Source organism: Homarus americanus, unplaced genomic scaffold (assembly GCF_018991925.1).
Source record: "Homarus americanus isolate GMGI-L3 unplaced genomic scaffold, GMGI_Hamer_2.0 scaffold58074, whole genome shotgun sequence".
In the NCBI taxonomy this organism is placed as follows: domain Eukaryota; kingdom Metazoa; phylum Arthropoda; class Malacostraca; order Decapoda; family Nephropidae; genus Homarus; species Homarus americanus.
The window spans coordinates 1,249,061-1,259,714 of record NW_024729094.1 but is presented as its reverse complement, the minus strand read 5'-3'; positions in this window follow the sequence as shown (position 1 = coordinate 1,259,714).

Sequence of the window (10,654 nt, the reverse complement as noted above, 5' to 3'; positions counted from 1 at the left end):
CCGATAAGGGCAAATGGTTTCAGTCTCAATAAACAAGAATTTACAGATGCCATTGCTCTAACATACGGTAGGCCAGTAGAAGGTTTGCCCTCCCAATGTGTGTGTGTGGCGCTTCCTATGACGTCGATCACGCCATGGTGTGCAAGAAAGGGGGCTTCATATGCATGAGGAATGACGAAGTAAGGGACCTCACAGCAAATATGTTGAAGGAAATCTGTCGTGATGTCAGGGTAGAACCAACCCTCCTTCCATTGGACGGGGAGAATTTCCAAAATAGGACTTCAAACACATCCAACGAAGCCCGTGTTGACATTAGTGCTCGAGGATTCTGGACGTGGGGACAGCGAGCCTTCTTCGACATCAGGATTTTTTATCCCATGGCCGCATGTCACCATAACCTAGCTCTCGATGCTGCACAAAGGAGGAACGTTGATCAAGGCAGCTTCACTCCTCTGGTGATCACAACCTCTGGTGGGATGGGACCAAGTGCAAGATGCTTCTACCCCAGACTCGCAGAGGCGCTATCCGAACAGAAGCAGCAGCCCAGAAGTTATGTTACAGCCTAGATGAGATGTGGACTATCCTTCTCTCTCCTTAGGTCTGCTTTGCTCTGCCTCAGGGGAACGAGAGCATCGGCCCCAAAGCCGACAACAGTTGCAGATATTGACTATGAGGCAACAGTCACTGAATGCCCTACAGATGGGCGGCTCAACTAACTCAACACAAGTAGGGTACCTACTTATGCATTAGGATAGTTAATTTTAAGGTAATCAAATGGCGGCGAAGGTGTGGCTATTTGGGGAGGAGAGGGGCCACTTTGAAAGAAAGTTAAAAAAAAAGTAATAGCAGTAGTAGTAGTGTGTGTGTGTGTGTGTGTGTGTGTGTGTGTGTGTGTGTGGTTTAACGTGTGTGTCTGGTGTACTGTATACTACTCAACATGTGTTTCTCCTAAATACGGGGTTCTACTAAATGTTTATTCCCAGAACATGTGTTCCTTTAACATATGTTCCCTTAATATATGTTCCCTTAACATGTGTTCCTTTGACATGAGGTCCCTTAAAATCTGCTCCCTTAAAGTGTGTTCCTTTAACATGTGTTTCCTTAACATGTGTTCCCTTAACATGTGTTCCCTTAACATGTGTTCCCTTAACATGTGTTCCTTTAGCATGTGTTCCCTAAACATGTGTTCCTCCCAAACATGTGTTCTCTTAACATGTGTTGCCTTAACATGTGTTCCCTTAACATGTGTCTCGTTAACATGTGTTCCTTTAAAATGCGTTCCCCCCCCAAACAAGTGTTCTCTTAACATGTGTTCCCTTAACATGCGTTCCTCCCAAACATGTGTTGTCTTAACATTTGTTGCCTTAACATATGTTCCCTTAACATGTGTTCCCTTAACATGTGTTCCCTTAACATGTGTTGCCCCTAACATTTGTTGCCTTAACATGTTTGCCATAACATGTGTTCACTAAACATGCGTTCCCTTAACATGTGTTCCCGTAACATGTGTTCCTCCCAATCATACATTTCTTTAACATGTGTTTCCTTAACATGTGTTCCCGTAACATGTGTTACCTTAACATGTGTTCCCTTAACATGTGTTCCCTTAACATGTGTTTCCTTAACATGCGTTCCTCCCAAACATGTGTTGTCTTAACATTTGTTGCCTTAACATGTGTTCCCTTAACACGTGTTTCCTTAACATGTGTTCCCTTAACATGTGTTTCCTTAACATGTGTTCCCTTAACATGTGTTACCTTAACATGTGTTCACTTAACATCTGTTCCCTTAGCATGTGTTCCCTTAGCATGTCTTCCTCCCAATCATGTGTTTCCTTAACATGTGTTCCCTTAACATGTGTTCCCTTAACATGTGTTCCCTTAACATGTGTTCCTCCCAATCATGTGTTCCCCTAACATGTGTTCCTCCCAATCATGTGTTCCCTTAATGTGTGCCCTTAACTTGTGTTCCTCCCAATCATGTGTTCCCTTAACATGTATTCCTCCCAATCATGTGTTTCCTTAACATGTGTACCCATAACATGTGTTCCCTTAATATGTGCTCCTCTAAATCATGTGTTTCCTTAACATGTGCTCCCTTAACATGTGTACCCATAACATGTGTCCCCTTTAACATGTGCTCCTCTAAATCGTGTGTTCCCTTAACATGTGTTCCCATAAAATGTGGTCCCTTAACATGCGTTTCCTTAACATGTGTTCCCCTTTTCATGTGATCCCTTAACATGTGTTCCTCCCAAACATGTGTTCCCTTAACTGTGTTTCCTTAACATGTGTTCCCTTAACTGTGTTTCCTTAACATGTGTTCCTCCCAAACATGTGTTCCCTTAACATGTGGTCCCTTAACATGTGTTTCCTTAACACGTGTTCCCTTAACATGTGTTCCCTTAGCATGTGTTACCCCCAAACTTGTATTTCCTTAACATGTGTTCACTTAACATGTGTTCACTTAACATGTGTTTCCGTAACATGTTCCCTTAATATGTGTTCCCATTACATGTGTTACCTTAACATGTGTTCCTCCCAATCATGTGTTCCCTTAACATGTGTTCACTTAACATGTGTTCCCTTAACGTGTGTTCACTTAACATGTGTTCCTCCTTAATATGTGTTCCTCTCTAATATATGTCACCTTAGCATGTGTTCCTCCAATTACTATAAAAGACGTTAAAACAACAGGTAACTAAGAGCCTCTCACGAAAGGTTTGGGAAGTATTTGCACAAACACGAGACAGACTACAGTACTCACGACGAAGGAGAACGGTTTTATGGCGGCTTTAATGAACTTACATGAAGAAGAGAAAAACAAAATGTCATTTGCTGTTCGTGAGCGAAATGAGAGAAGTAACACTGTAGTTATTTGCGATAAAAAATCAATGTACCATAAAGCAACAGTAACAGATACGAGCTGATAAGAGCTATGTAGGTATTGCTTTTGAATAAGTAAAAATTATAATGATAAAAGTATTCTAAATAAGTATAAAAGTTTTGTAAAACAATCTAAATCAGCTTAAGAAAATAAATTGTTTATGTAGATATACTGTAGTTAATGACTGAGGCTTAACCATAATACACCAGGAGGTAACGAAACAAGATAAGGAACACATCTGCTCACCCAAAGGGAAGAAAATGTTAAGTGAAGTCAAAGAAATAATACAAGAAAGTAGAATTAAACGTAAAATTTCTACATCACAACACAAATACATCCAGGAATAAGGTCTGGTTACTTAGTTGTGCTTGAATAAGAAATGAATCTGAAGACAATCGGTCCATCACAAAAGTGTGACAGAGATTTGTGATGAAGAGAAACATCATCACATCACTAAACGAAATAAAGACATCAGTGTTATTAGACAAGGATGTTACATCGCTAATAACGTTGTTTAACCTTTACACAGATCACTCGGGTACATTTCTTCATGAGAGTAAATTCATATGGGATCACCTGAAGAATATCTACCCCAGCTTACTTAACCAACTGATTAACCGCCGGAACAATATTTGGAGAAGTGAATTGAGGATTGCTTCGGTTATATAACCTTTAGTTACCTATGTTGTCTTTGCCCCCTCAAAAATCCTATCAACTCCCTCTACCAAAACTTTGTTATTTCTGCATAATATATTTCTTCGAGTCTTGAGTAATGTCATACACTACACTTGTATAACGACTATGTACAATATAGTATATTGTCCTGTGATTTAGTCGCCATATTGTAAGTTGATCAGAATATTGCAAAGCAATTACGAAAAATTTAACACCATTGGTCACTTGAGTATTACTAAACTACTTTGTGTTTCGATTCAAATTCATGAATAATTTCGTGTTCAGTCCATATATTGTGCTATACTGTATAGTAATTTGACAAGTTTCTCTGAATAAACTTTTAGACTCCATTTCATTCTTCGCAAGCCAGCTGATGACGTCACTGAGTCTGTGTTCATGTGTTCCTACCTCAAAATAGTCTGCCCACTGTTCCTTCACTTATTATTTACACCACACACAACCCACAATGATCGTTACTTAACACAACTGTGTAGTGTGCATTGTATTGCGTGGGAAGTGGAGAGTGGATGTAATGTTGTCATAAGAAGTACAGTCACGGGAAAACGTCAGTCCTCCTGTGACATAACACAGTACACCATCTATGTCCCAACAATGTATCACGTCTCCGGCTGATTAGTCTCGGTTTCATGGCAGGTCAACACAAGATTATTTTTCTGTCAAACACAATCACCTGACTATACTGACAGTTCGAAGAGATTGGAAGAGATATGATTAGTTTGTCTTGGTGCATTTTTTTTTAAATTTGGTAAGAAAACAAGCACAAAGAGCATTGTCTATTGTAGCAACAAGCAAACTCTTAGAACTGACCCTCCCAGATTCACACACACACTTGGTATTCACATTATAACCAGAGTTTTTGAAGTGCAAACGGTGAAAGCACAAAGAGCTGAGGTGTGTATATATACTTCCTGCCTAGATATGTGAATAGCATATTGTTGACTACAGCCCCAGTGAAAGGGTCTCGTTCAGTTAAAGCAAAACAAAGAAAATACTGCTTTCGTTATTCATGATTTTACTTATTACAAATTAACATTGTAAACCTTGATAGTTAACTAAATAATATTATACTCAACTACACCTTTTTCCGTCCTGTTTATTTTCTTCACGGAGCCTCGCCACACTGTTTGACTATTTTGTTTGAGCTGCCTCGCCACCCACCAAAACGACCACGATTGTGTTTATAAAAAGAAAGGTTAAAGGCCTAAATAAATGTAAATTGATAAAAAGTAAACGAAAACGAAACGAACAAAAATGAAAAGCAAGAAAACACGGACATGTCCCTTTTTATATAACAAGTTTCACTGTAATTACCCCATGGCGCATGTTCCGTTCCGGACAATACAATAATATTCAACACAGCTCAATTTGGTGAAGGGAAGCAGTTATTCTTCTTTTAAACAAGATTTAGTTTAAGTGTGATTAATAATATAATCAACTAAAAGTAAATATAATTTAATATCTAAAAAAGTTGCTGTTTTGATACGATTATAGAGTTTATTTCAACAAGAATTTTAATATCATGACTGCTGGCCTCGTGCTGACTGTCAACAGTGTCGGTACATTATCATATAACATTTTAGTTACGAATTGGACTAATGCTTTAACAGTGGATGGGAAATAATAAAGAAATGCTATAATAAAACTATTTTTTTAAGACTATACGTGCCATAATAAACGTAATGATAAAAGCATACACGTGATGATGCCGTGCTGGATAGTAACTCCGGGAGAGAGAAAACCGAGGCATTACAAAGCCGTGTGGCAGTGTTAAAAGAAAGAGAGATGTGTAGAGGCCCTTAATAAAGAAAACAAGAACACGTAGAACACTTACTTTAGTAGTGGAGTACGACACTGGTAAACTATAAATGAAACATCTGTCATGATGGTGGATCAGTAGATGGGATTTCTGAGAGAGAGAGAGAGAGAGAGAGATAACCGAGATGAAAATTTGATAAAAGATATAAGATAAGAGAATAAATAATAATGTGTGATGAGTGGAACAGAGTCTTGGGTGACGAGAGGCTGAATGTTCCGTCAGGAGGAAGTGTGGAACGATCCCAATACTGTAACAAGAGAGGAGGAACACCCAGAGTGAGGGATTATGGTGGTTGGAGAGACAGTGTTGTGGTGATAGAGACTTAAAACAATAGTTCAACAGTGCTGTAAAATCCTTGAGAAAATTTTATCACTTCTATCCATTCCTCTTTCGGTATTAAGGTTGGTGTTGTCTTTGAGTTGTTGTCGGAGTATTGTATACCTGTAGTAGTATACCTGTAGAAAAGTATACCAATATAAGTATACCTGTAGTAGTATTCCTGTATAAGAATTCCTTTATAATTATACCTGTAGTAGTATACCTGTAGTAGTATCCCTGTATAAGTATACCTTTATAAGTATACCTGTAGTAGTATTCCTGTATAAGTATATCTTTAAAAGTATCCCTGTAGTAGTATTCCTGTATAAGTATATCTTTATAAGTATACCTATAGTAATATACCTGTAGTCGTATTCCTGAATAAGTATACCTTTATAAGTATACCTGTATAAGAATACCTTTATATGTATACCTGTACAAGTATACCTGTATAAGAATACCTTTATAAGTATACCTGTAGTAGTATTCCTGTATAAGTATATCTTTATAAGTATACCAGTAGTAGTATTCCTGTATAAGTATATCTTTATAAGTATACCTGTAGTAGTATACCTGTAGAAGTATACCTATTTAAGTACCCAGTACCTGTAGTAGTACACCCGAATATGTTCTCCACAATATGCAGTTTTTATTACCTATGTTTCTCATGTCATTTAGAATAGGGACTGCAATTACTAGTGTAAATCTTCTGACAGTAAATCCTGCAAGTATCCATTAATCATCTTCACTTCCTGGACCAGTTGTACGCTTATTGTACTATTCATGTAGTGTTTAAGGTCTGTTTATGGTCTGTAGTGTTAAGTCTTTCTTTCCTGTAGCAGAACTGAGGCAACCATTTTCTTTCACTTTCCTTTAAAACTTCAACTCCTACTTCAACTTCTCTCAATTCTTTCCCATTTTTCATGACTGAATCTCAAAAAAGACAAAACTTCAAGAATTAAAATAAAGTTTATGGTTTCAGTTGTTGAAACAAAGAGAAGAGGTTTGAAGAAGGCAAAACGTCTTCTGTTTTTAGTGAGCGGAGAGTAACTGGTAAAGGTAACAGCAACTGGGAGTGAAGAGCGAGGCTGTGGTTCTTAAAATAGCCGAGCCTAATGGTCCATTAAAGGCAATAAGGATACATCACACTGAAAAATAAGCCTCCGGTACACAAGGAGACATTATGGCCGGCACTACACTCGTATTAACTTAAATTTTCCATACGTAAAGTTGGTTACCTGTTTATTATTAGATTGACTGTGGGTGCCCAGATGCGAACCAGGGCCCTCAAAACAAGAGAGTTCTGTATTCACTGGGCCACTTGAGCCTTATAGTAAGAATAAGATTTTTCAGGGAGATAGTGTATCAGATATGTGTTGGAATGACCCATGTCGAGTAAAGTCACCTTGGTTGTTTTAGGTGACCAGTCGAATGAGTTAAGGCTTAGACTGAGTACAGTGGGGTATAGTATACTACATTAAAACACACACACACACACACACACACACACACACACACACACACACACACACACAGTCCACTTTTTTCACCTGAGAGATATCTGACGTGGTTTATGCGGTACCATTAGGCAGCACGTGATGTGTTATGTTTGTTTATCATTACATCACGACGCAATAAATCTTAAATAAGGACACAGTTCAGGACACACCTTTACCTGTGTTTGGCGACGTGTTGGTTAATGGTCACTCGTCTGGCTAATGTTGGTGGCCTTTAACATTTTATGATCCAGTTTATTGTTGTGGTTTGTAGAAGTTGACTTTGTTTACTGTGTCACTGTCTCGTCCTCGCCTCCACCAACTAACCTCGCTAGTAGTATATAATTTATTTGATGACAGGTCAAATAGTCCCCGGACCAAATGGCTTAGGGTAGGTTAGTTTGGGTTAGCTTATGTTAGATTGTGTTACGTTAGGTTAGGTTTGATTCTGTTAGGTTAAGTTAGGTTGGATTAGATTGTGTTTGGTCGGGTTGGGTTAGGTTAGGTTAGGGATGCCTACATTTTCTCGCCCTCAGACCACAGTATTTTATGAACCTTTCCAAATGTTAGCAGTTATTTCAGAGTAATGGTATCATCAAGTGTGGTGGAGTTGGGCGCCTCGGCAGTAAGGGATTTTCGCAATTTATGTACTTAGTAAATTCTCAAAATATGGAGCTTTTATTCATCAGGTAACGATCGGCTCACTACCTTAACTTTATATTTCCATAATAGCTCAATATTTCTTCATTATTTATGGTCCCTGAGGCTTCACATTTTCCTCTGCACATTTATCTTCACGTATTTACCGGAGGTCTTCCCAAGGCCTCGCTCCCCCTTCCTTCCCCCCTCACCCTCCCCCACCCTCCTTCCTCTCCCTCATTTCTTCATATGAGTCAACCGATGGTATCTCTTGGATAAATCACCTTATCCGTCTACTTTATATTTCTTGCTCTTTTATTGCTGCTCTCCGACTCCCCGTCCTTGATGATATTTCGTTCCCAATTACCCTAACAGTCGCTCAATAATTTCTCTTCAAGACTTGTGCATCATTATTTTACGCATCAATATATATTGTATTTATTGTACATCCTCGGAGAGAACCTGTTATAATATCATTGTTTTTAAAGTTTTAAAAGTAATTGAAGAAGATTGTTCCCTCACGGGTGTTAAGGACTTGTGTGCCACACTAACATGGTTCACAGGGAGGCAAATGTATAAGTAGTTTATAAGGTGTTGTTATGAGTCACTGTTACGAAGAAAGAGGTCAAGAGTATGATCCACTGACCCTGGAAATGAAACATCAACTGTAAGCTGCCCAGTGATCCATCTACATTATCATGTATACGGCGGTTATATCGACGACGGAAAGTTTGGCTGTTGGATCACAAACCAAACGGTATCTGACACTCTGAAAAACATTATTTGGACTTTTTCTATTGGCTAGAGGTCCAAGGACAAATTTAGTTACGCCGCTGGGAGTGATGCTCAGGTAGTTGTTGATGCTTGTGTGTCTGTATTGAAACGGAAGTGAGCCATGAAGTGCCATAATAGCTGGAGGCAGGTGACAAATATTCCTCACAGTTTGGTAGTTGTGGACCAGATTGACTTTCATCGACACCAAAATTTTTCGATGATAAACAAAGACGAGTGGAGTAGTAGTGCGGGGGAGGGGGGGGGGGGGGGAGGAGCAGTGTGGGAAGGTAGGAGCACTGCCCCTCCACCCCACTATGCCTTGCCTATGCTGTCTCTTTGTGTACCAAAACTTTTAATGTTCGGTGACCTGTATCCACTCTACCGCTAATAGGCAGTCTTGTGCTGCAGGAAGTAACCTTCACTCAGCCAGTCCAGCAATATCGTACTCTATCTCCCCTATTGTTTCTTATACAATATTACATCTTCAAGTACCTCCATTAGCAAGCTGTCTCTTTCTCAGTAATGTGTCCCATCCATTTTATCAGCCTCCCTCTAAGTGTGTCATTGAAAGACATTTTTTACTCGTAAGATGCAACAATTCATCACTGGCCATTTTGATCTGTCCAGGAAACGTATAAAATATCCACGTTTCAAAACCTTCCAACCGTTTTATATCTTCCGTATACAGGTTCCAAGTTTTTACTCTACACTCCAGTGTCACACTTCGTACAGGATTCTTCGCCATTCTCCTTTTCAGATCTTTCTCAAACTGTCTCCTCTCCCAATAAGTCTCATTCATTAACATAAGATTTTTCTGTATTTCCTGACAGCTTCGTGAATATTCTGCAATAATATTAACTACTTAGCAGATTGCAACAGTTTCCTCCCAATTAAAATGATTCTGGAGGATGCAAGATACTGTGAGGAAGTAAATGGAAATGTTATGTTAATGAAGTAAGGAACTCGCACACTTGTAACTCCTCGTCACTCTGTTACCTTAAAGGTCGCCTATTCCACCTCGTCACTCCCAGATATACAGTAAATGGGGACATAACTCTATTATATGGGGACGTGAAAGTAATACCAGCCACGATTTTTCTGTGAATACCGGAAGTTTGTATGTACAGTGTGCCCATTCCACACACTACCTCAGGCAGTCACGCCTGTGGGACTCATTTGCACGTTGATAAATTACATCACAATAACTTCTACTAATGATCCTTCTTCTCCTGGTCCTTAATACTGAACTCATACTCGTTGGATAATTTCTAAGAACATGAGAGAGAGAGAGAGAGAGACTATAACACAAGTATGTCAACCATTGTCCAGGGTTTGCTAGGACACATCCTGCCCCCCCCTCACCGGCTCTTCATTGTACATTTTTCCTCATTACATCAGCAGGAGTCCGAGATAATAGAGAGGAGACCCTCGGTGTTAATTACTGCTGCTCCTCTCTTCACAGATTTCACTAAAATTAAGTTTTCTCCTCAACCTCAAACCTTTGTGTATGTGACGAATATTGTTGGTCGATCAGTGAGTGTTTATATTATATATAAAACGAGCGTAAAAAATTAATAAAGAAAGATAATTGGGAACGATATATTATTTTATGGTCTGAAAATTAAACAAATACCAGATGGTGATTTAGGAAGGAGAGTGAGTCAGTGGTGGAGGCAACTAACTCGATAGTACAGTAAGTGATGGAGAATCTCGGTATACGACTCCTCCATCACGTATGACAACAGAGCACTTAAGCAAGCACTGATGGATACATAAGAGACATGAATAGGTACTCACATAGATATACCACATTGGTGGCGACAGGAACAACACAGCAATAAAATAAAGTATAAGTAACAGGTGACGGGTGTCACTCAAAAGAACGTGAACTGAATGACCAGAGGACTGGACTGAACTCAGTCTGCTGGTGGAATACTATATACAGTATAGGGTCGGCTCCCACCAATCAGACCAGCAGATGAAACTTGGGTCGTTTAACGATGCAGATGGTCGTTAGAGAAACAAAGAA